General features: G+C 47.5%; 1 long non-coding RNA gene across 1 annotated transcript; it reads left to right on the top strand.

Annotated features, from left to right (window-relative positions):
* Nucleotides 1-8,597: 8,597 nt before the first annotated feature.
* LOC128806432 (uncharacterized) lies at nucleotides 8,598-21,940 on the top strand. The gene is made up of 3 exons (XR_008436818.1): nucleotides 8,598-8,646; nucleotides 20,933-21,262; nucleotides 21,895-21,940. It is a non-coding gene; the product is annotated as an uncharacterized LOC128806432 (long non-coding RNA).
* The last annotated feature ends 216 nt before the right edge of the window (nucleotides 21,941-22,156 follow it).

The raw sequence follows: 22,156 nt of genomic DNA, 5'->3' as shown, positions 1-22,156 counted from the left end.
TCTGCCGCTCCCTCTCTCTGCCCCTCGCCCGTGACAGCGAGGCTGGGCAGGAGCTTCGACCCTTCTGGGGGCTGCCCCCCTTTCTCGTTGCGGCAGAGTCCCTTTCGGGGGGGATGTACATGTGGAAAGGGATGGAAGCAAGTGCTGGGCTGCTGGCCGGGGCAGTTAAGACTCGTTCTGTGCCTTCTTTGGGGGCCAGGAAAAAGGGGTGAAGACTCGGGGCTCTGGTGTCATTTGGGGCACCCCGAGGTCCGTAGGAGAGGGACTCACGCTGCGGCGGAGGAGCAGGTGGGTGGCGAATGAGGGGGGGTCCTGCCGGGTGCCGTCCCCCCGAGGGACCCAAAGCTGCCCCAAAATGCACAGGGAGGGGGGTGTGTAGAATACTACATCCTGTCAAGTGCTTCGTTTTTATAGGTATTGGTAAAAATAGGAATTTGTCTCTAAATTCATTTGGAAAGAAAGCCAGAGCAGCCCCAGGTGTGAACTGTGAGGATAAGGAGGGGCCGGCTCCTGCCGGCGGCTGTTTTAGGGGCTTTGCCTCAGCTGATTTTACAGGGAGCTGCTGGAGAAGAGGAGTTTATGGGCGGCTCCTGGGGCTGTCCTTGCAGGGACGGTGACAGCTTCGGACAGGGTCTGCGGGATCACCTGGATACGCACTTGGATACCTGGAGCATTGCTCAGAGGAGGTGCCGAGGGACAAACCTTTGTGCCGGGTAGCGGCAGCCAAACAGGTGAGCCCATGTGCATTTGTAGCGGGGACATTTCTCCTTTCCCTTTTAAATTTCATCTTGCCAATCCCTCCCCGGTGCTCCCAGAAAAAAAAAAAAAAAAAGAAAAAAAAAAAGTATTTTGAGTACAAAAGAAATTCAAATTGAGGGTAGCGACTTGTCTTCCATTATTGACCGTGTCTGAACTGGTGGGGGATCCCCTTTCACGTGTGGTTTTGAGGGTATTGATTGAAGGCAAACCTGCCTTTTCCAGGATGTTAGGGGTATCCCAGGGGTGTCAGGGAATCCCTGTGTTCTATTTTAAATGGAAGGGGGGAAATATTGTTGTCGTATGATGGGTTTGATTTGAGGGTAACCCCCCCCACACCATTTTCATCACCCTAAGGTTTAAATTTGGGTGGGCAGCCCTGTTGTCCCTACTTTTAAAGGATTTGGATGGAGGTAAAAATCCCCCTTTCCCCATCATTTCTGTCGCCAGCCGGGGGTCTATGTACAAATCAGGAACGGGACGGGACTGCTGAGGAAGGCGTCTCGAGCTGTTTTATTTTTTTGCATCACTCTCATGACATGGTTATGACAACGGGAAGGTGCCAGCAGCTCACATCCCCGCCAGCAGACCAAGAAGTTAATGTTAGAATTTACTTTAAAGTTTTTTGACCAGTCACACAGAAGCAAAAGCATATTGACACCCGTTCTATCCCACCACTGCAAGCACACGTACCTTTGGTTAAAACAACGCTCACTTTTTTCCAATGCAATGCCTGCTCGTAGGCCTTAAAACACAATGCACAGGGCTCCATTCTTAAGCTTAGAACTTCCTAACATCTCGCTAGATACACTTTTCTGTGGCTTAGGGAGTTATTCCAGACAAGCGATAATACACAGCCCATTGTTCTATTTGTAGTTAACCTCTACTTCTTATATAATTTTTCTGCTGACAAGTCTTATGCTTAGCTCGAATCGCAGTTCTGCTGTTTCTGAGGCCTGCCTTTTGCAGCTTTCCCAAAACCCTCTGGTTTGAAAGATTCCCACAACTTGAGGGATTTCATTTGAGGACAAGCCCTTCTTTTCTGCTCTTATAGGGGCTGAAACTGAAGGGGAGAACACATTTATTTGCCCTTGTTGAAGTGAGGCGAGCACCTGAGTGTGGCGTAAGTTCCGGGGGTTGAATTGAAGGAGGCTGCAGCTCTCGCAGCGTTTGAAGGGTTGGAATCGGGCTGTGCCGCTGCATTGGAGGGCGCTTCTTCTGCCCCTGGCCCGGCAGCCAAGGCTGTGGCGCGGGAGCTGCTGGCGTTGCCTGGGGAGCTGCCGAGGTGGAAGGGGACTTGGGCGCGGCCGGGCTGGCGCGGGACTGCCGGAGCCGCGCCGGAGCGAGGCGTGCGGAGCCGCGGGGAGCTTTGCCGGGCCGGCGGGCGGGAGAGGCGGCGCGGGCGCTGCGCCGGTGCCGGCCGGTGCCGGCCGCTCCGTCCGCTCCGGGCGCGGGGCTCGGGCGCCGCCGGGGCCCCCTGGACCCGGTGCCGGCCCCGCCGGGCAGGGGGAGCGGGCGGGGGGCTCCCGGCGCGGCGCCGCCTCTGCCTGCCGCAGGAGCCGCTTTCCTGCCGGGAGCCGCGCTCCGCCCGGTGCCGGCAGCGCGGCTTTTCATTTTCCGAAGGTCCTTGGTGTAGCGGTTTGGAAGTGGTTCTTAGGAATTGGTTGTATCGTTTTATTTTGTTCGTGGTTGGCGTATGCTAAGGGACATGGTGTACTTCTTGAATGTTATGGTTCTTGGTTCAGGTGCTGATGGCAAGGATTTATTTGGATTGAGTTTTGTTGTTGGATTTTATTTTTGTGGAATTTGTTGGATTTTTTTGTTGTTGTTGTTTTGATTTGTTTTGATTTTTTTGGTTGGATTTTTAAATAATATTTTTATATTATAAAAAGATAATTTAAAATTATATATTTTAAGGTTTACAATGTTTTTTATGGGTCGTGGCATGAAGTAGCGGTTAGGTTTTTAATTGGATTGTGGTGGCTTTTATTAGCGTGAGTATGTAGTGTTCGTTTTGGTGGGTTTGAGGCAGTGTCCTGTAGTTAATTAGTGAGGTTTTCGTAATATTGATGATTGCATTATTGTTTATTGTATTATAGAGGTTTTATTCATTTGGTATGTTTGATTGTCGTGTATGTTTTGTTGTTGCAGAGAATCTGGGAGATATTGTTTATGGTTACATTTATCTTTTGGCTTGGTGTTTATTTCCAGGTGGTATTTTAGTTTTGATGATGGTTTGAGGCATTATGGGTTTATTGAGTTAGGAATCATTTTGTTGTTGTTGTTAATTTAAGTTTTTATAATTTTTTGTAGTTTGATGTATTTGGTTGCTGGTTTTTATTCGTTTTATTTTTGGGAACATGGTTGTTTATATGGTGGGTTTTTTTGGGTAGTTATTTTATTTGGGTGGTGATTTTTTTGTTTCTTAGTGGTTTAGATTTTTTTATATCGGTAATTGGTTTGGTGGGTTTTAAAGTTTATTTTATAGCGTATTGGGTTCTCTTTATGAGTTAGTGTTGAGGTAGAGTTTTGGATTTTTTTTTTTTTTTTTTTTTTTTTTTTAGTAACGTTCAGGGTCTGTTGTAGGGTTTGGAGTTTAGTAAGTTAGTTGGATTTTTTTTTTCTTTTTAGTGGTTTTTGTGATTTGCTGTGTGGGATTCTATAGGGGTTTTTTTCATTTTTGTTTAATTTTTGTGATGTGATAAGAATTGTTAGTGAAAAGAGTGTAGTGTGGGTTTTTTTTTGCTGGTAGTTGGTTGGCTGGTGGAGCCATTCTAATATTTTTGGACGGTATGGGTGGGAATTTGTTGCTGTTTGTATTGGCATTTTAGTTTTAGGTATTGGATCTTAAATGCAAAATTATAACTATAACTATAATGTAAGAAAACAAATCTAGAAATGTAAAAATGGGAATATAAAACTTCCATTTTAAATATAAATAGAATACATATAAATAGAACATGTAACATAAATAATATCATCTATCACCGTAAGATGTTATAATGTTTGATATAGAGTATTTTATACTCTATAGAGTATTTTAGAGTATGTTTATATAAGTACATATGAATATAGATTATACATATAAATCAAATCCATAGAAAATATCAATATAGAAATGTATAATTAATATATGTAGATAGATATAAAATACAAAATCATAGAAATTGATACAATACATAATGGATATTATACTGTATATGTCTTATTATACCACATGACATGTCATATATTTTATATATCTAAATATAGTACATCAATATACTGTAATATAATATGTAAGAAACTATAAATGTAAATATCAAAAGCATAAATAGAAAAATATTCAAATATAGTTTAAAATAAAGGTTTTTTTTTAAATTTTCTATTTGGTAGTAGGCAGGGCTTTTATTATAAAAATTAAAAATATAAATAAAATAAATTAGAAAGGGCTTATTTGGTTTTTATTTGGTTAGAGGCAGGGTTTTTATTTTAAAAAATATGAATATACATTTTATTTTGATATAATTCTAAAAATAGAAATAGATAATCAATGTATAAAGATAGATAAAAAATATAAAGTGTAAATAAAAATAAGTAATAGGAAGAGATAGAATATAAATAACACCATACATCAATCTACATTTACAATGCAAATTTCAATATAAATGCGAAAAACATAGATAAATTTAAACACAGTTCAGAAGAAAGGGGGTTTTTTTTAGGTTTTGACTGGGGTAGAGGCAGGGGTTTTATTATAAACAATATAAACCTTTTAGAAATATTAATCTAAATATAGAAATATGTAATCAATATCTTAAGATATGTATAAAATATAAAATAAAATAAATTATAAGCAATAGGAAAGAATGTAAGAAATGATAAAATTATCGTTATACATGAATATACATTCTAAATCAAACTGTGAATATAAATATGAAACATAAGAATAAAATAGATTGAAAACTAGTTTAAAAGAAAAGATTTTTTATTTTGGTTCTTATTGGGTTAGAGGCAGGGTTTTCTTTGTTGGTGTTTTTTTTCGTGCGGGCTGTTTAGGGGCATTTATTGCAGAGGATGTTTTGAAGGGGGTCGCGCCTGTCCTTCTTTGCGCGCCTTCCCCGCCTGCAGCCCCAAGGCGGGCGGCAGTGCCGCCGCCTTGTGGCCAGAATGCGGGACTGCAGCCCTCGCCCGAGGTCCTCCCGCGGCCGCCATCTTGGGAGCGGGTTGTCGCGGACTCGCTTGACCTTCCCAATATGGCGGCAAAAAGGGCGGGAAAAAGGAGGACCACGGTCTGTTTACTGCACTGCCTGCACGCCACCCTGACGCCGGCGCCGTCCCCGCGGGATTTTTTACGCTCTTTCCCGTGTCGTGGCCACGGGCTGTGAGCTCAGCGGCTCCGCAGGCGGTCAGGTTTTCAGCGGGCGCCGACAGGCATCGGCATAATCGCCTCTCTCTTCCCAGGGGCCTCACGCGGCCGCCATCTTGGAAGTGTCGCGGCGGCCGGGACATTCTTGACCTTCTCAATATGGCGGATAGGTGAAAGAAAAAAAAAAAAAAAAAAAAAAAAAAAAAGCGCGGGAAAATCGTGGTCCGCGTGCTGCACTGCCCGCGCGCCACGCAGGCGCCGCCCCGCCGGGATTTCCCGCGGCCTTGCCAGTACTGCGGACACGGGCTGTTGCCACACTTGCGCCGCGGGCGGGCGGGTTTCAGGCAGCATTTTTCTTTTAAATAAGAGATCGTTAATATTAATATCCTAGAGCTAGAATTTGGTTACAGGCAGGGCTTTTATTTTAAATAACAGAACTATTTTTTGAATAGAAATATAGAAATGTATATTAATATATCTGGATATATAAAAAGATAAAATATAAATAAATAGAAGTCATAGGAAGATATTTAATATAAAATCGAAATAGCATCATGCATCAATATACATGATAAATGGGAATGTGAAAAGTATAAATATGAAAGATAGTTCTAGAGAGTTTAAAAGAAAAGGATTTTGGAGGGGTTTTATTGGGTTAGAGGCAGTGTGTTTTAGTTTGCGTGCGGGTGGTTTTGGGCCATTTATTTTTCAGGATTTTTCCAAGGGGATCGCCCCTGTTCTTTTCTGCCTCCCTTCCCTCCGGGCGAGCGGCAGCCCCCGGCTGTGGCCGCCGGCGGTGCTGCCGCCTTGTGGACAGAGAGCGGTACTGCAGCCCCCCCCAGCCAGCGCCCTGCCCCTCGCCGCTGGGTGCCGGCTGAGGGGGGGAAGGACGGCTGCCGAGCGTGGGAAGGGCGAGGCGCGGGAGCGAGCGGCAAGCGGGGCGGTGTCTGTAAATAGAGGGGAGGGGTGAAGGAGATTCGGGAGAGCAAAGGGACCCGATGACCGAGAAGAACGGCAGCGGCGAGGGCGGCCCGGCGGGGCCGCTTTCGGCGGGCGGCGGAGGCGCGGTCGCAGCGCTCACGGGCCGGGGGCGGCGGGCGGGGGGCGAGCGGCGTCGGAACAGGGCTGCACTCCCCTTTCCCGATCCCCGCGCGCCTCCCTCTCTAGACGCTGGAAGCGACCGCGTGCCGGAAAATGCCGCCGGGGCGGCGCGCGGGCGGCGGAGCGGGGCCCCGGCTTTCCCCGCCCCTCCTGCCGCCATCTTTGGAAGGTCAAGTGAGTCGCCCCCGTCCCGCCGCGTCCCCGTCTCGTCCCGCCGCGTTCCCGCCGCCTCCCCGTGCTTCCCCGCCGTCTCCACTCTGACACGATCCGCCCCCGTCCCGGACCCCCTCCGCTGCAGGGAAATGCAGGAGAACGCGAAAGCATCGGGGCAGAGCAGCCGCTGGAGGTGCCCGAGCCGTCTCCCCCTTGCCCGCAGGGCCGGAGTTGCCCACCGCCGGGAGCTGACAGGTACGCTGACAGCACGGGCGGCTCCGGCACGCTTTGCCTCGCTGTGTTCCGGTGCCGTGCTGCTGCGGGAGGACGGGGCCAGCGCTCCAAAGGCCAGAGCAGAGCGCTGGCGAATGGGAGGCGAGGAAGGCTTGGGCTAAGGATGGATTGCAACCGGGCTGCCTGTAAGTGCGCAGAGAGAGACCTTTGTCGTCCACGCTGCCAAAAGGAGCACCTGGCACACCCTATAGGTGTGCCTTGTGTTTCACGTGTTTTCATTTCCTGTTTGTGTCATCCCAAAAAGCAGGGACGGAGCAAATGGGACTGGTTCCCACTGTTGCTGTGTGAAGGCTTTTTACAGGCTCCTGTATTGATGTCATCTTTTTTTCACCCCAAGCTTGGCTTCTCCCATCCTTTTCCCGTGGCTGCGGCATTGGGTGTTCCCAGGAGGGCTGGGTTCCTCAGCAGGGGTCTTAGGAGTTGCTGTGGATTCTGATTTTTCTGAAGCTGTATGGAAGCGTGCTAGCGAATCAGCTCTTTTCTCTCCTGAAAAGCTTTCCATCTATGTCCACCCGTGTGTCTCCGTGTTTTAATCACATAGCCGGACGCACTGAGGTTTTTACTTTCTAAGCCAAAAGCTGAAGCAGATGACTGTTTGCTTTGTGTGTGTGAGGAGTGGCATTTGTGCTGGAGAGCTGCGGTTGGGAACAAAAGATGGACTTAATGTGCTCTGGGGATGGGCACGGGAGGAAACGCACAGAAAGGCAAGGCAGTGATGATTGGGGAGGAAAAATGAGAGGTGGTTGCTTCCGATCCGTGGGGACTTTCCTTGGGAATGATCGATCAGAGAGCATATGGAAGTAGAGAGCATCTTCTGGCTGTTGCTGCTCCGTAAACTTCTCCCTGGCTTCACAGGTCCGTGCTGGAGAGTGGGAGAAAGGTCCCTGCTGGCTGCCGTGTCCTGGGTGGGCACAGAGCTCTGACCTTGGCCAGATGGGCTGGTGAGTATTGAATCAATCCCTGTCTCCTCGTGAACAAGTTGTTTGAAGGAGTTTGAGGCAGGGACGGCTTTTAGCCGGCTGCAGTTCGGTTTCTTTCTCACAGGTTTCCGGGTGTTTTGATCCTGACGTCACCAAACCCTCAGATTTGCTGAACTGGGGCTCTTACCTGTGTGACCCGTGAAATGTCCCGGAAGCTGATCGATGTCTTTGTGCTCCTGCTGTGTTCATTTGGGCTGTGCTTCAGGCTTCTCTCCCGGGGCCCTTGCCGTTGCTGTATCTCTTGGATGCCGTGCAGAACGGAATCAGGCAGCCAAGCCTCAGGTTCACCTTCTCCCTCACCCTCTGCGCTGCTCGTGTGGCACAGCAGATCCTGAAGCCGGGTACTGGAACGTGCTGCGTGTGTCACTGCTGGGGTGAAAAACAGAGGCCTGGGGAGTGTCGATCCCCTCACCTGCTCTGTGCTCGTGCGCTCTTGCCTGAGCTTTTCCTCCTGGGCAAGAGAAGGGGAGGGTGGGCAGCAATGGGAATGCGCCTCAGAGCAAAGGCCTTCTGCAGTTGCCGGGCTGTTCTCCCAGCTCGGAGCGCTGCACGCTCACTGACTGCAGCTTCCACAAATTGTCATCCGTGCTTGTGGATTGGGAGCGCTGTCCTCCTCCACCATGCCAGCCTTTTCTCTTTACAGAGGAGCACGTGTACATAAGGGTAAAGAGATTCCTTCTGTCGCACCGGTGTTTGGACCTGAGGAAGGTACCGGGTTTCCTCCAGCTTTTCTACAGTTTTGATTTTGAGGTGAGAGTCCCATTTTAGGTACCCAGTAATTCTTCAGAAATGTATTAAAAACAGCTGCAAAAATACAATGAAACCTCATTCTCCCACAGGTAGTTAATTAGAAGCGTCTTTCTTTTGTTTCATGTAGGAATTCAAAATGTTATTTCTGTGAGGTTTTTGTTGTCTTCTTAATACTAAGGCACAATGAGTTGTGCTGTGTATGCTCTGTGAGCACAAGAAAAGAATGTTCTGCCCCGGCTAGCTACAATTCCTCTTTGAGTTTAGGTTAGTAACTTTGAGTTCAACTGAAGTATTTTAGAAACAGCAACTTCTAAAATTCCATTTCCACTGCATGTTTGGGCTGCAGACTGACTGTTCCCAGTGGATGTTAGCGATTAAATTTGATAGGAATGGAAATTGAGAAGTCCAGAACAAGCTGTGGTAATTCCTGAGCTGGCACTCAGAGGGAACCGGGGTTTTGTGCTCTTTGGAGCAGGTATCCTTTGGAAATGTCGGAATGTCTGACGGTGGTATTTTTCTTTATGGCTTCCAGTACAAAACAGCACGAGTGGATCCTCAGATTTCTTGGGGAAGGGCTGCGTGACAAACATTGCTGTGAGCTTTATGTCTACCAGAGGATTTTCCGGGTCATTCTTTCCTTTCTCAGCAGTCCTTTGTGTGACCAGGGCTCCCAGGTAAGAATTGAAAAAGAACAGTTCCCAAATACCCCAAACCACAAAATATATATTTGTGGCCATATTTGAGGCCAATATATTTGAGGCCATATATTTGTATGGCCTCAAGATCTCAAGTACAAACCAGAAAGGAATAGCTGATTCTGCCTTGGTCCTCTTGAAAATCTGTTCCTTGTTGGTTTTGTGTATGTGTGGAGGGGGAAATAATTTAGATTGTGTCTAAGCCAGTCCCATCCTGATCCCTTGAAATTGGAACAGGTTCCTGCCATCGTGGAGCCTCACGGGGGTGCCGTGGTTTTGCTCCTGCAGTCGGGGCCTTTTCTTTTTGGGGTCTCTATTTCCCCAGCCAGCACGTTTGTCACCTGCACAGTGCTTCGGCAGGAGGGAAACTCGCCTGCCGGGAGCTCTCAGGTTTGGGAGCATCCACCCTGAGGATTTCAGGTATCAAAACCTCGGACAAAAAGAGAAAACTGTCTTGCTACCTGAATACTTCTTGTAAGAGCAGCCCCTGTGGTGTGAAGCGTTGAAGGGAGAATGTCTTTCCTTCTCTGGAGTTGCTGAGAACAGGCGGTGTTCATTTTAGCTGGAAGTTGATCGGGTACCAGCCAAATTGCTCATTTTAAGTTAGATAATCAGATCTTGGCTGTAAAAGAACAAGTTGCATTTTCTGTTTCAGAGTCGTATTCTGGAGATATGACAGAGTGCTGCCCGTGTCACCTCTAGAGCTGCCCATGAGCTGATAGAGGATCACAGCCTCCTCTCGGGGGTCCTGCACGGCTTAGAGAAAAGGTAACCAGCCAAGTATGGGAGAAATGGGGACAATTTCCTGTCCACGGCTGAAGAATGACGTGGCTGAGGATGAAAGCAAGGGGGACAGACCTGGAGACGGGGGCACCGAGGGCTGCACTGGCAGAACTTGCTGAACTCTGAGGTGTCCCTTGTGTTTTTGAGAAGAGAATCAAGAGGCTTTCAGGTGGTGGTGGGAGGGACGATGGTGGGGGGGCTGTGTGATTTGGGAATCACTTCCTTGACAAAGCAAAAGGACACCTTGTGCTGGTGTCCTTAGCTTTTAAATTTCAAGCAGCCTCAGTTCCCATCCTGTCACAGGACCTGCTGCACAGGAAGTGGCACAGTAATGGATTTGAGCTGTCTAGAACGTTATTTCTCCTCCCCTTGCCTCTCCCTAGCAAAAAAAAATCTCTTCTGCAAGCACAGAGTGCCCTGACAGGTTCCGGCAAGTGCACCAAAAGTGCCCTAGAATATGGTCCCCCGTAGGAGATGGACCAGCTGCTGGTGAGGATCTGCCTTTCAAATGTGGTTTTCTTTTCTTTTTTTTCTTTTTGTTCTGTTTCATTTTGTTTTTTGGGTTTCTGGAGAACCAGATGATAAATAAAATGATTTCCTTACTCCATCCTCTGTGGCTAATAAATTTAGGAGACAAGAGAGAAAACAGGAATCGATCCCAGATGCTGCTGTTGAGATGGGTATATGATCTACCTGTATATAGATATATGTGTATCAATGTATATCTGTGTAGTGATAATAATGGGAGTTTTTATGATACGTTGCTTTACTGTCTTATATTTTTAATAAAGTGTGATTTTAAGTTATTAGGTATAACATTTGATTCTGCTTATTGGCTAAAGTAACATTTTCTTGTATTTTATTGGTATCAAGTAATGTTAATCATTAATTGGTAAGAGTTTATAATGAATTATTAAGGTGTAAATATTGTTCATTAAGGTACGTCTTTTTTTTACTGTCGGTATTTTCATGTGTTCGTATGGGTTTTTATGTTAATGATTTTGGGTTTTTGTGTTATGAATATATTAGTATTTTATTAGGGTTTTTTTGGTTAGTTTACTTGTTTGGTGTGTAGATCAGTCCTGTTAAGTATGTTTATCTATATATGTTTTAAAATTTAAGTTATAAATCTACTTGTTAAGGATTTTTGTAGAGTTCTATGTAAAAATTTAAATCGGTAGGGGAGATAAAAAGCAGTAATTATTAATAAGATGAGTATTTTAGTTTTTAATAATGATTTAAGTTATTCAGCGATGTTTCAATTTTTGAAAATATTATTTAGTTATTTTTTATGTGTGATTGATTAATTTTTTTTAAAGAATTAGTAATGTTTTTGTAAATTGATTTCTTGTGATTTCATCAATTTATATATTTTTAAAAATGTTTTCTATTTATGATTGTGAATAATAAAAAATTAACAGTTGTTTTATTTTGTAAGGTAGTATGTTTAAAGATGTTCATATTTGGCAGTAATTTATTTAACGTTATACATGTGTTATTGTTTCATTTGGTTAGTTAATAAGTAAGTTCATTTGATGTGGTTCAAGTGTGAGTTGTAGTTATTTTAGGTGTTAAAAGAGATGTAGAACTAATAGAATTAGGTTGTTAAAAGGTTGTACGATTTTGATCCTGAGAAGTAAATTTGTGTTGGAGTGATTGGGTATTTTTGGGTGGGTGTTCTTTTTTTTTTTGGTTGGTTTTTTTTTGGTTGGTTTTTTTTATGTCTTATTGTTATGTTTGGTCTTAGTGGGTTAATTGTTTTAAATTGTAGGTTTGCTGTTTTGAGGTAAAGGATAAGGTTAGTTGTGAGGAGGTATACAAACGAGCTACGTAGAAAAGAGATTTTTCGGATTGGTGACTGATAAACAGAGCGTATTTGGACGTGTGGTTTTAGTTAGTGTTACTTGTTTGTTCTGTTTTGGTTGTGGAACTATTTCTTTCGGGGTTGGGTTTTTTGTTGTTTTTTTTTTTTTTTGGTGTGTTTTAAATAAGGCTTGACACAGTGAGTAGGACTCTTGTGTGATTTTTTTTTTTTTTTAATTGTGGAACCATAAGTATGACGTGTTCTTTAGGTTATGAAATTGACGGGACTACATTATTGGCTGCTTACTAAATCTTGTAGTTGTGAGTAGGTTTTTGTAACTCTGATTTTGAAATCAAAGAAGAAAACTGAGGAGACGAAGGAGGTAGAGAAGTTTATCTCCTTCTAGGACAGAAAGGATTTAGCGCAGAAAGTGCTGGCTCTGATGTGGCGCGGGGGTTTCCGTGCGCCGGCCGGGCCGGGCGCGGGGCTCGGCGGCAGGAGAGCGGCGAGCTGTGCGCGTGCGCGGGAGGCGCGCTCCCGCGGGGAGCCGAGCGGAGCCGAGCGGAGGTGAATGGAGCCGAGCGGAGGTGAACGGAGCCGAGCGGAGGTGAACGGAGCCGAGCGGAGCCGAACGGAGCCGAGCGGAGGTGAATGGAGCCGAGCGGAGCCGAACGGAGCGAGCGGCTCCGAGTTGAGGCGAGCCGAGCTGCGCCGAAGAGGCGAATCCAGCCGAGTCTAGCGGAGAACAGCCCGAGTGTAGGCGAGGAGCCGAGTGGGGCCGAACCGAGCCGAGCTCCGCCGAGCGCAGCATCCCGAGCAGGGCGGGCCGCCGGGGCGGGCTCGGGTGGAGTCGGCGCTCTCTGAGGCTCCCCGTCCTGTCCCGCTCTCTACCCCTCCTTCTTCCTCCCCGTATTCCTCTTCTTTCTCTCTTTCCCCCATTTCCCGCTCTCCCCAAAGCCGACCCCTTTCTCTCCCTTTTCGGCCTCCCCTCTCGTCCCCCCCTCCATCCTTCCTTCCTCCTCCCCGTATTCCTGTTCTTTGTCCGCAGACCCTCCCCTCCTCTCCCTCCCAAACCCGACACCCCGCGCCCCCCCCCCCCCCACTCCTTCCTGCTCTGTCCCTATCCCGCTCCTCCGTTCTATTCCTCTTCTCTCCCTCCTCTGTGCACCGTCCCTCTTCCCCGCTCCCGACCTTTCCCTTGCCCTCCCGCTTTCCTCCGCAGCCCGACCTCCCTCCCTCCCTACCCTTTCTCACGCCCTGCTGTCCCTCTTCTCTTCCCGTCGCCCCGTTCCTTCTTTCCCCGCAGCCGCGGGGCCGGGGGCGCCGGAGCATAAAGCCCAGAGGGCCGGAGCCCGGCGCCCCCGGGCCCTTGCGGGAGTCCCCCCGCACGGGGCCGGAGGCTCTCGGCGGATCCCCCCGTGCCGGTCAAACCCCGCCCGGCCCCGCCGGACCTGCGGCTTTGCCGGCATCGCGCTGAGAGCGGCCCCCGCTCGGTGCCGTGCCGTCCGTGCCGCGTCCCCGCCGTCTCTGCCGCTCCCCCTCTCTGCCCCTCGCCCGTGACAGCGAGGCTGGGCAGGAGCTTCGACCCTTCTGGCGGCTGCCCCCCTTTCTCGTTGCGGCAGAGTCCCTTTCGGGGGGGATGTACATGTGGAAAGGGATGGAAGCAAGTGCTGGGCTGCTGGCCAGGGCAGTTAAGACTCCTTCTGTGCCTTCTTTGGGGGCCAGGAAAAAGGGGTGAAGACTCGGGGCTCTGGTGTCATTTGGGGCACCCCGAGGTCCGTAGGAGAGGGACGCACGCTGCGGCGGAGGAGCAGGTGGGTGGTGAATGAGGGGGGGTCCTGCCGGGTGCCGTGCCCCCGAGGGACCCAAAGCTGCCCCAAAATGCACAGGGAGGGGGGTGTGTAGAATACTACATCCTGTCAAGTGCTTCGTTTTTATAGGTATTGGTAAAAATAGGAATTTGTCTCTAAATTCATTTGGAAAGAAAGCCAGAGCAGCCCCAGGTGTGAACTGTGAGGATAAGGAGGGGCCGGCTCCTGCCGGCGGCTGTTTTAGGGGCTTTGCCTCAGCTGATTTTACAGGGAGCTGCTGGAGAAGAGGAGTTTATGGGCGGCTCCTGGGGCTGTCCTTGCAGGGACGGTGACAGCTTCGGACAGGGTCTGCGGGATCACCTGGATACGCACTTGGATACCTGGAGCATTGCTCAGAGGAGGTGCCGAGGGACAAACCTTTGTGCCGGGTAGCGGCAGCCAAACAGGTGAGCCCATGTGCATTTGTAGCGGGGACATTTCTCCTTTCCCTTTTAAATTTCATCTTGCCAATCCCTCCCCGGTGCTCCCAGAAAAAAAAAAAAAAAAAGGAAAAAAAAAAAAAAAAGTATTTTGAGTACAAAAGAAATTCAAATTGAGGGTAGCGACTTGTCTTCCATTATTGACCGTGTCTGAACTGGTGGGGGATCCCTTTTCACGTGTGGTTTTGAGGGTATTGATTGAAGGCAAACCTGCCTTTTCCAAGATGTTAGGGGTATCCCAGGGGTGTCAGGGAATCCCTGTGTTCTATTTTAAATGGAAGGGGGGAAATATTGTTGTCGTATGATGGGTTTGATTTGAGGGTAACCCCCCCCCCACACCATTTTCATCACCCTAAGGTTTAAATTTGGGTGGGCAGCCCTGTTGTCCCTACTTTTAAAGGATTTGGATGGAGGTAAAAATCCCCCTTTCCCCATCATTTCTGTCGCCAGCCGGGGGTCTATGTACAAATCAGGAACGGGACGGGACTGCTGAGGAAGGCGTCTCGAGCTGTTTTATTTTTTTGCATCACTCTCATGACATGGTTATGACAACGGGAAGGTGCCAGCAGCTCACATCCCCGCCAGCAGACCAAGAAGTTAATGTTAGAATTTACTTTAAAGTTTTTTGACCAGTCACACGAAGCAAAAGCATATTGACACCCGTTCTATCCCACCACTGCAAGCACACGTACCTTTGGTTAAAACAACGCTCGCTTTTTTCCAATGCAATGCCTGCTCGTAAGCCTTAAAACACAATGCACAGGGCTCCATTCTTAAGCTTAGAACTTCCTAACATCTCGCTAGATACACTTTTCTGTGGCTTAGGGAGTTATTCCAGACAAGCGATAATACACAGCCCATTGTTCTATTTGTAGTTAACCTCTACTTCTTATATAATTTTTCTGCTGACAAGTCTTATGCTTAGCTCGAATCGCAGTTCTGCTGTTTCTGAGGCCTGCCTTTTGCAGCTTTCCCAAAACCCACTGGTTTGAAAGATTCCCACAACTTGAGGGATTTCATTTGAGGACAAGCCCTTCTTTTCTGCTCTTATAGGGGATGAAACTGAAGGGGAGAACACATTTATTTGCCCTTGTTGAAGTGAGGCGAGCACCTGAGTGTGGCGTAAGTTCCGGGGGTTGAATTGAAGGAGGCTGCAGCTCTCGCAGCGTTTGAAGGGTTGGAATCGGGCTGTGCCGCTGCATTGGAGGGCGCTTCTTCTGCCCCTGGCCCGGCAGCCAAGGCTGTGGCGCGGGAGCTGCTGGCGTTGCCTGGGGAGCTGCCGAGGTGGAAGGGGACTTGGGCGCGGCCGGGCTGGCGCGGGACTGCCGGAGCCGCGCCGGAGCGAGGCGTGCGGAGCCGCGGGGAGCTTTGCCGGGCCGGCGGGCGGGAGAGGCGGCGCGGGCGCTGCGCCGGTGCCGGCCGGTGCCGGCCGCTCCGTCCGCTCCGGGCGCGGGGCTCGGGCGCCGCCGGGGCCCCCTGGACCCGGTGCCGGCCCCGCCGGGCAGGGGGAGCGGGCGGGGGGCTCCCGGCGCGGCGCCGCCTCTGCCTGCCGCAGGAGCCGCTTTCCTGCCGGGAGCCGCGCTCCGCCCGGTGCCGGCAGCGCGGCTTTTCATTTTCCGAAGGTCCTTGGTGTAGCGGTTTGGAAGTGGTTCTTAGGAATTGGTTGTATCGTTTTATTTTGTTCGTGGTTGGCGTATGCTAAGGGACATGGTGTACTTCTTGAATGTTATGGTTCTTGGTTCAGGTGCTGATGGCAAGGATTTATTTGGATTGAGTTTTGTTGTTGGATTTTATTTTTGTGGAATTTGTTGGATTTTTTTTTTGTTGTTTTGATTTGTTTTGATTTTTTTGGTTGGATTTTTAAATAATATTTTTATATTATAAAAAGATAATTTAAAATTATATATTTTAAGGTTTACAATGTTTTTTATGGGTCGTGGCATGAAGTAGCGGTTAGGTTTTTAATTGGATTGTGGTGGCTTTTATTAGCGTGAGTATGTAGTGTTCGTTTTGGTGGGTTTGAGGCAGTGTCCTGTAGTTAATTAGTGAGGTTTTCGTAATATTGATGATTGCATTATTGTTTATTGTATTATAGAGGTTTTATTCATTTGGTATGTTTGATTGTCGTGTATGTTTTGTTGTTGCAGAGAATCTGGGAGATATTGTTTATGGTTACATTTATCTTTTGGCTTGGTGTTTATTTCCAGGTGGTATTTTAGTTTTGATGATGGTTTGAGGCATTATGGGTTTATTGAGTTAGGAATCATTTTGTTGTTGTTGTTAATTTAAGTTTTTATAATTTTTTGTAGTTTGATGTATTTGGTTGCTGGTTTTTATTCGTTTTATTTTTGGGAACATGGTTGTTTATATGGTGGATTTTTTTGGGTAGTTATTTTATTTGGGTGGTGATTTTTTTGTTTCTTAGTGGTTTAGATTTTTTTATATCGGTAATTGGTTTGGTGGGTTTTAAAGTTTATTTTATAGCGTATTGGGTTCTCTTTATGAGTTAGTGTTGAGGTAGAGTTTTGGATTTTTTTTTTTTTTTTTTTTTTTTTTTTTTTTTTTTAGTAACGTTCAGGGTCTGTTGTAGGGTTTGGAGTTTAGTAAGTTAGTTGGATTTTTTTTTTTCTTTTTAGTGGTTTTTGTGATTTGCTGTGTGGGATTCTATAGGGGTTTTTTTCATTTTTGTTTAATTTTTGTGATGTGATAAGAATTGTTAGTGAAAAGAGTGTAGTGTGGGTTTTTTTTTGCTGGTAGTTGGTTGGCTGGTGGAGCCATTCTAATATTTTTGGACGGTATGGGTGGGAATTTGTTGCTGTTTGTATTGGCATTTTAGTTTTAGGTATTGGATCTTAAATGCAAAATTATAACTATAACTATAATGTAAGAAAACAAATCTAGAAATATAAAAATGGGAATATAAAACTTCCATTTTAAATATAAATAGAATACATATAAATAGAACATGTAACATAAATAATATCATCTATCACCGTAAGATGTTATAATGTTTGATATAGAGTATTTTATACTCTATAGAGTATTTTAGAGTATGTTTATATAAGTACATATGAATATAGATTATACATATAAATCAAATCCATAGAAAATATCAATATAGAAATGTATAATTAATATATGTAGATAGATATAAAATACAAAATCATAGAAATTGATACAATACATAATGGATATTATACTGTATATGTCTTATTATACCACATGACATGTCATATATTTTATATATCTAAATATAGTACATCAATAGACTGTAATATAATATGTAAGAAACTATAAATGTAAATATCAAAAGCATAAATAGAAAAATATTCAAATATAGTTTAAAATAAAGGGTTTTTTTAAATTTTCTATTTGGTAGTAGGCAGGGCTTTTATTATAAAAATTAAAAATATAAATAAAATAAACTAGAAAGGGCTTATTTGGTTTTTATTTGGTTAGAGGCGGGTTTTTATTTTAAAAAATATGAATATACATTTTATTTTGATACAATTCTAAAAATAGAAATAGATAATCAATGTATAAAGATAGATAAAAAATAGAAAGTGTAAATAAAAATAAGTAATAGGAAGAGATAGAATATAAATAACAACATACATCAATCTACATTTACAATGCAAATTTCAATATAAATGCGAAAAACATAGATAAATTTAAACACAGTTCAGAAGAAAGGGGTTTTTTTTTAGGTTTTGACTGGGGTAGAGGCAGGGGTTTTATTATAAACAATATAAACCTTTTAGAAATATTAATCTAAATATAGAAATATGTAATCAATATCTTAAGATATGTATAAAATATAAAATAAAATAAATTATAAGCAATAGGAAAGAATGTAAGAAATGATAAAATTATCGTTATACATGAATATACATTCTAAATCAAACTGTGAATATAAATATGAAACATAAGAATAAAATAGATTGAAAAATAGTTTAAAAGAAAAGATTTTTTATTTTGGTTCTTATTGGGTTAGAGGCAGGGTTTTCTTTGTTGGTGTTTTTTTTCGTGCGGGCTGTTTAGGGGCATTTATTGCAGAGGATGTTTTGAAGGGGGTCGCGCCTGTTCTTCTTTGCGCGCCTTCCCCGCCTGCAGCCCCAGGGCGGGCGGCAGTGCCGCCGCCTTGTGGCCAGAGTGCGGGACTGCAGCCCTCGCCCGAGGTCCTCCCGCGGCCGCCATCTTGGGAGTGGGTTGTCGCGGACTCGCTTGACCTTCCCAATATGGCGGCAAAAAGGGCGGGAAAAAGGAGGACCACGGTCTGTTTACTGCACTGCCTGCACGCCACCCTGACGCCGGCGCCGTCCCCGCGGGATTTTTTACGCTCTTTCCCGTGTCGTGGCCACGGGCTGTGAGCTCAGCGGCTCCGCAGGCGGTCAGGTTTTCAGCGGGCGCCGACAGGCATCGGCATAATCGCCTCTCTCTTCCCAGGGGCCTCACGCGGCCGCCATCTTGGAAGTGTCGCGGCGGCCGGGACATTCTTGACCTTCTCAATATGGCGGATAGGAGAAAAAAAAAAAAAAAAAAAAAAAAAAAAAAAAGCGCGGGAAAATCGTGGTCCGCGTGCTGCACTGCCCGCGCGCCACGCAGGCGCCGCCCCGCCGGGATTTCCCGCGGCCTTGCCAGTACTGCGGACACGGGCTGTTGCCACACTTGCGCCGCGGGCGGGTGGGTTTCAGGCAGCATTTTTCTTTTAAATAAGAGATCGTTAATATTAATATCATAGAGATAGAATTTGGTTACAGGCAGGGCTTTTATTTTAAATAACAGAACTATTTTTTGAATATAAATATAGAAATGTATATTAATATATCTGGATATATAAAAAGATAAAATATAAATAAATAGAAGTCATAGGAAGATATTTAATATAGAATCGAAATAACATCATGCATCAATATACATGATAAATGCGAATGTGAAAAGTATAAATATGAAAGATAGTTCTAGAGAGTTTAAAAGAAAAGGATTTTGGAGGGGTTTTATTGGGTTAGAGGCAGTGTGTTTTAGTTTGTGTGCGGCTGTGTTTGGGCCATTTATTTTTCAGGATTTTTCCAAGGGGATCGCCCCCGTTCTTTTCTGCCTCCCTTCCCTCCGGGCGAGCGGCAGCCCCCGGCTGTGGCCGCCGGCGGCGGTGCTGCCGCCTTGTGGACAGAGAGCGGTACTGCAGCCCCCCCCAGCCAGCGCCCTGCCCCTCGCCGCTGGGTGCCGGCTGAGGGGGGGAAGGACGGCTGCCGAGCGTGGGAAGGGCGAGGCGCGGGAGCGAGCGGCAAGCGGGGCGGTGTCTGTAAATAGAGGGGAGGGGTGAAGGAGATTCGGGAGAGCAAAGGGACCCGATGACCGAGAAGAACGGCAGCGGCGAGGGCGGCCCGGCGGGGCCGCTTTCGGCGGGCGGCGGAGGCGCGGTCGCAGCGCTCACGGGCCGGGGGCGGCGGGCGGGGGGCGAGCGGCGTGGGAACAGGGCTGCACTCCCCTTTCCCGATCCCCGCGCGCGTCCCTCTCTAGACGCTGGAAGCGACCGCGTGCCGGAAAATGCCGCCGGGGCGGCGCGCGGGCGGCGGAGCGGGGCCCCGGCTTTCCCCGCCCCTCCTGCCGCCATCTTTGGAAGGTCAAGCGAGTCGTCGCCGTCCCGCCGCGTCCCTGTCTCGTCCCGCCGCGTTCCCGCCGCCTCCCCGTGCTTCCCCGCCGTCTCCACTCTGACACGATCCGCCCCCGTCCCGGACCCCCTCCGCTGCAGGGAAATGCGGGAGAACGCGAAAGCATCGGGGCAGAGCAGCCGCTGGAGGTGCCCGAGCCGTCTCCCCCTTGCCCGCAGGGCCGGAGTTGCCCACCGCCGGCAGCTGACAGGTACGCTGACAGCACGGGCGGCTCCGGCACGCTTTGCCTCGCTGTGTTCCGGTGCCGTGCTGCTGCGGGAGGACGGGGCCAGCGCTCCAAAGGCCAGCGCAGAGCGCTGGCGAATGGGAGGCGAGGAAGGCTTGGGCTAAGGATGGATTGAAACCGGGCTGCCTGTAAGTGCGCAGAGAGACCTTTGTCGTCCACGCTGCCAAAAGGAGCACCTGGTACGCCCTATAGGTGTGCCTTGTGTTGCACGTGTTTTCATTTCCTGTTTGTGTCATCGCAAAAAGCAGGGACGGAGCAAATGGGACTGGTTCCCACTGTTGCTGTGTGAAGGCTTTTTACAGGCTGCTGTATTGATGTCATCTTTTTTTCACCCCAAGCTTGGCTTCTCCCATCCTTTTCCCGTGGCTGCTGAATTGGGTGTTCCCAGGAGGGCTGGGTTCCTCAGCAGGGGGTCTTAGGAGTTGCTGTAGATTCTGATTTTTCTGAAGCTGTATGGAGGCGTGCTAGCGAATCAGCTCTTTTCTCTCCTGAAAAGCTTTCCATCTATGTCCACCCGTGCGTCTCTGTGTTTTAATCACGTAGGCGGACGCGTTGAGGTTTTTACTTTCTAGGCCAAAAGCTGAGGCAGATGAGTGTTTGCTTTGTGTGTGTGAGGAGTGGCATTTGTGCTGGAGAGCTGCGGTTGGGAACAAAAGATGGACTTAATGTGCTCTGGGGACGGGCACGGGAGGAAACGCACAGAAAGGCAAGCAGTGATGATTGCGGAGGAGAAATGAGAGGTTGTTGCTTCCGATCCGTGGGGACTTTCCTTGGGAATGATCGATCAGAGAGCGTACGGAAGCAGAGAGCATCTTCTGGCTGTTGCTGCTCCGTAAACTTCTCCCTGGCTTCACAGGTCCGTGCTGGAGAGCGGGAGAAGGGTCCCTGCTGGCTGCCGTGTCCTGGGTGGGCACAGAGCTCTGACCTTGGCCAGATGGGCTGGTGAGTATTCAATCAATCCCTGCCTCCTCGTGAACAAGTTGTTTGAAGGAGTTTAGGTTAGTAACTTTGAGATCAACTGAAGTATTTTAGAAACAGGTACTTCTAAAATTCCATTTCCACTGCATGTTTGGGCTGCAGACTGACTGTTCCCAATGGATGTTAGTGATTAAATTTGGTAGGAATGGAAATGGAGAAGTCCAGAAGAAGCTGTGGTGAGCCCTGAGCTGGCACTCGGAGGGAACCGGGGTTTTGTGCTCTTAGGAGCAGGTATCCTTTGGAAATGTCGGAATGTCTGACGGTGGTGTTTTTCTTTGTGGCTTCCCGTAGAAAACAGAGCGCGAGTGGATCCTCAGATTTCTTGGGGAAGGGCTGCGTGACAAACATTGCTGTGAGCTCTATGTCTACCAGAGGATTTTCCGGGTCATTCTTGCCTTTTTCAGCAGTCCTTTGTGTGACCAGGGCTCCCAGGTAAGAATTGAAAAAGAACAGTTCCCAAATACCCCAAAACCACAAAAGCTTGTATTGGCCTCGAGATCTCAAGTACCAAACAGAAAGGAATAGCTGATTCTGCCTTGGTCCTCTTGAAAATCTGTTCCTTGTTGGTTTTGTGGATGTGTGGAGGGAGAAATAATTTTGCTTGTGTCTAAACCGGTCCCATCCTTATCCCCTGAAACTGGGACCGGTTCCTGCCGTCGTGGAGCCTCACGGGGGTGCCGTGGTTTTGCTCCTGCAGTCGGGGCCTTTTCTTTTTGGGGTCTCTATTTCCCCAGCCAGCACGTTTGTCACCTGCACAGTGCTTCGGCAGGAGGGAACCTCGCCTGCCGGGAGCTCTCAGGTTTGGGAGCATCCACCCTGAGGATTTCAGGTATCAAAACCTCGGACAAAAAGAGAAAATTGTCTTGCTACCTGAATACTTCTTGTAAGAGCAGCACCTGTGGTGGGAAGCGTTGAAGGGAGAATGTCTTTCCTTCTCTGGAGTTGCTGAGAACAGGCGGTGTTCATTTTAGCTGGAAGTTGATGGGGTACCAGCCAAATTGCTCATTTTATTTTAGATAATCAGATCTTGGCTGTAAAAGAACAAGTTGCATTGTCTGTTTCAGCGTCGTATTCTGGAGATACGACAGAGTGCTGCCCGTGTCACCTCTAGAGCTGCCCATGAGCTGATAGAGGATCACAGCCTCCTCTCGGGGGTCCTGCACGGCTTAGAGAAAAGGTAACCAGGGAAGTACGGGAGAAATGGGGACAATTTCCTGTCCACGGCTGAAGAATGACGTGGCTGAGGATGAAAGCAAGGGGGACAGACCTGGAGACGGGGGCACCGAGGGCTGCACTGGCAGAACTTGCTGAACTCTGAGGTGTCCC

The sequence above is a fragment of the Vidua macroura genome, chromosome 4 (assembly GCF_024509145.1).
Source record: "Vidua macroura isolate BioBank_ID:100142 chromosome 4, ASM2450914v1, whole genome shotgun sequence".
Taxonomy (NCBI): domain Eukaryota; kingdom Metazoa; phylum Chordata; class Aves; order Passeriformes; family Viduidae; genus Vidua; species Vidua macroura.
This window is presented reverse-complemented; position numbering and strand designations above follow the sequence as displayed.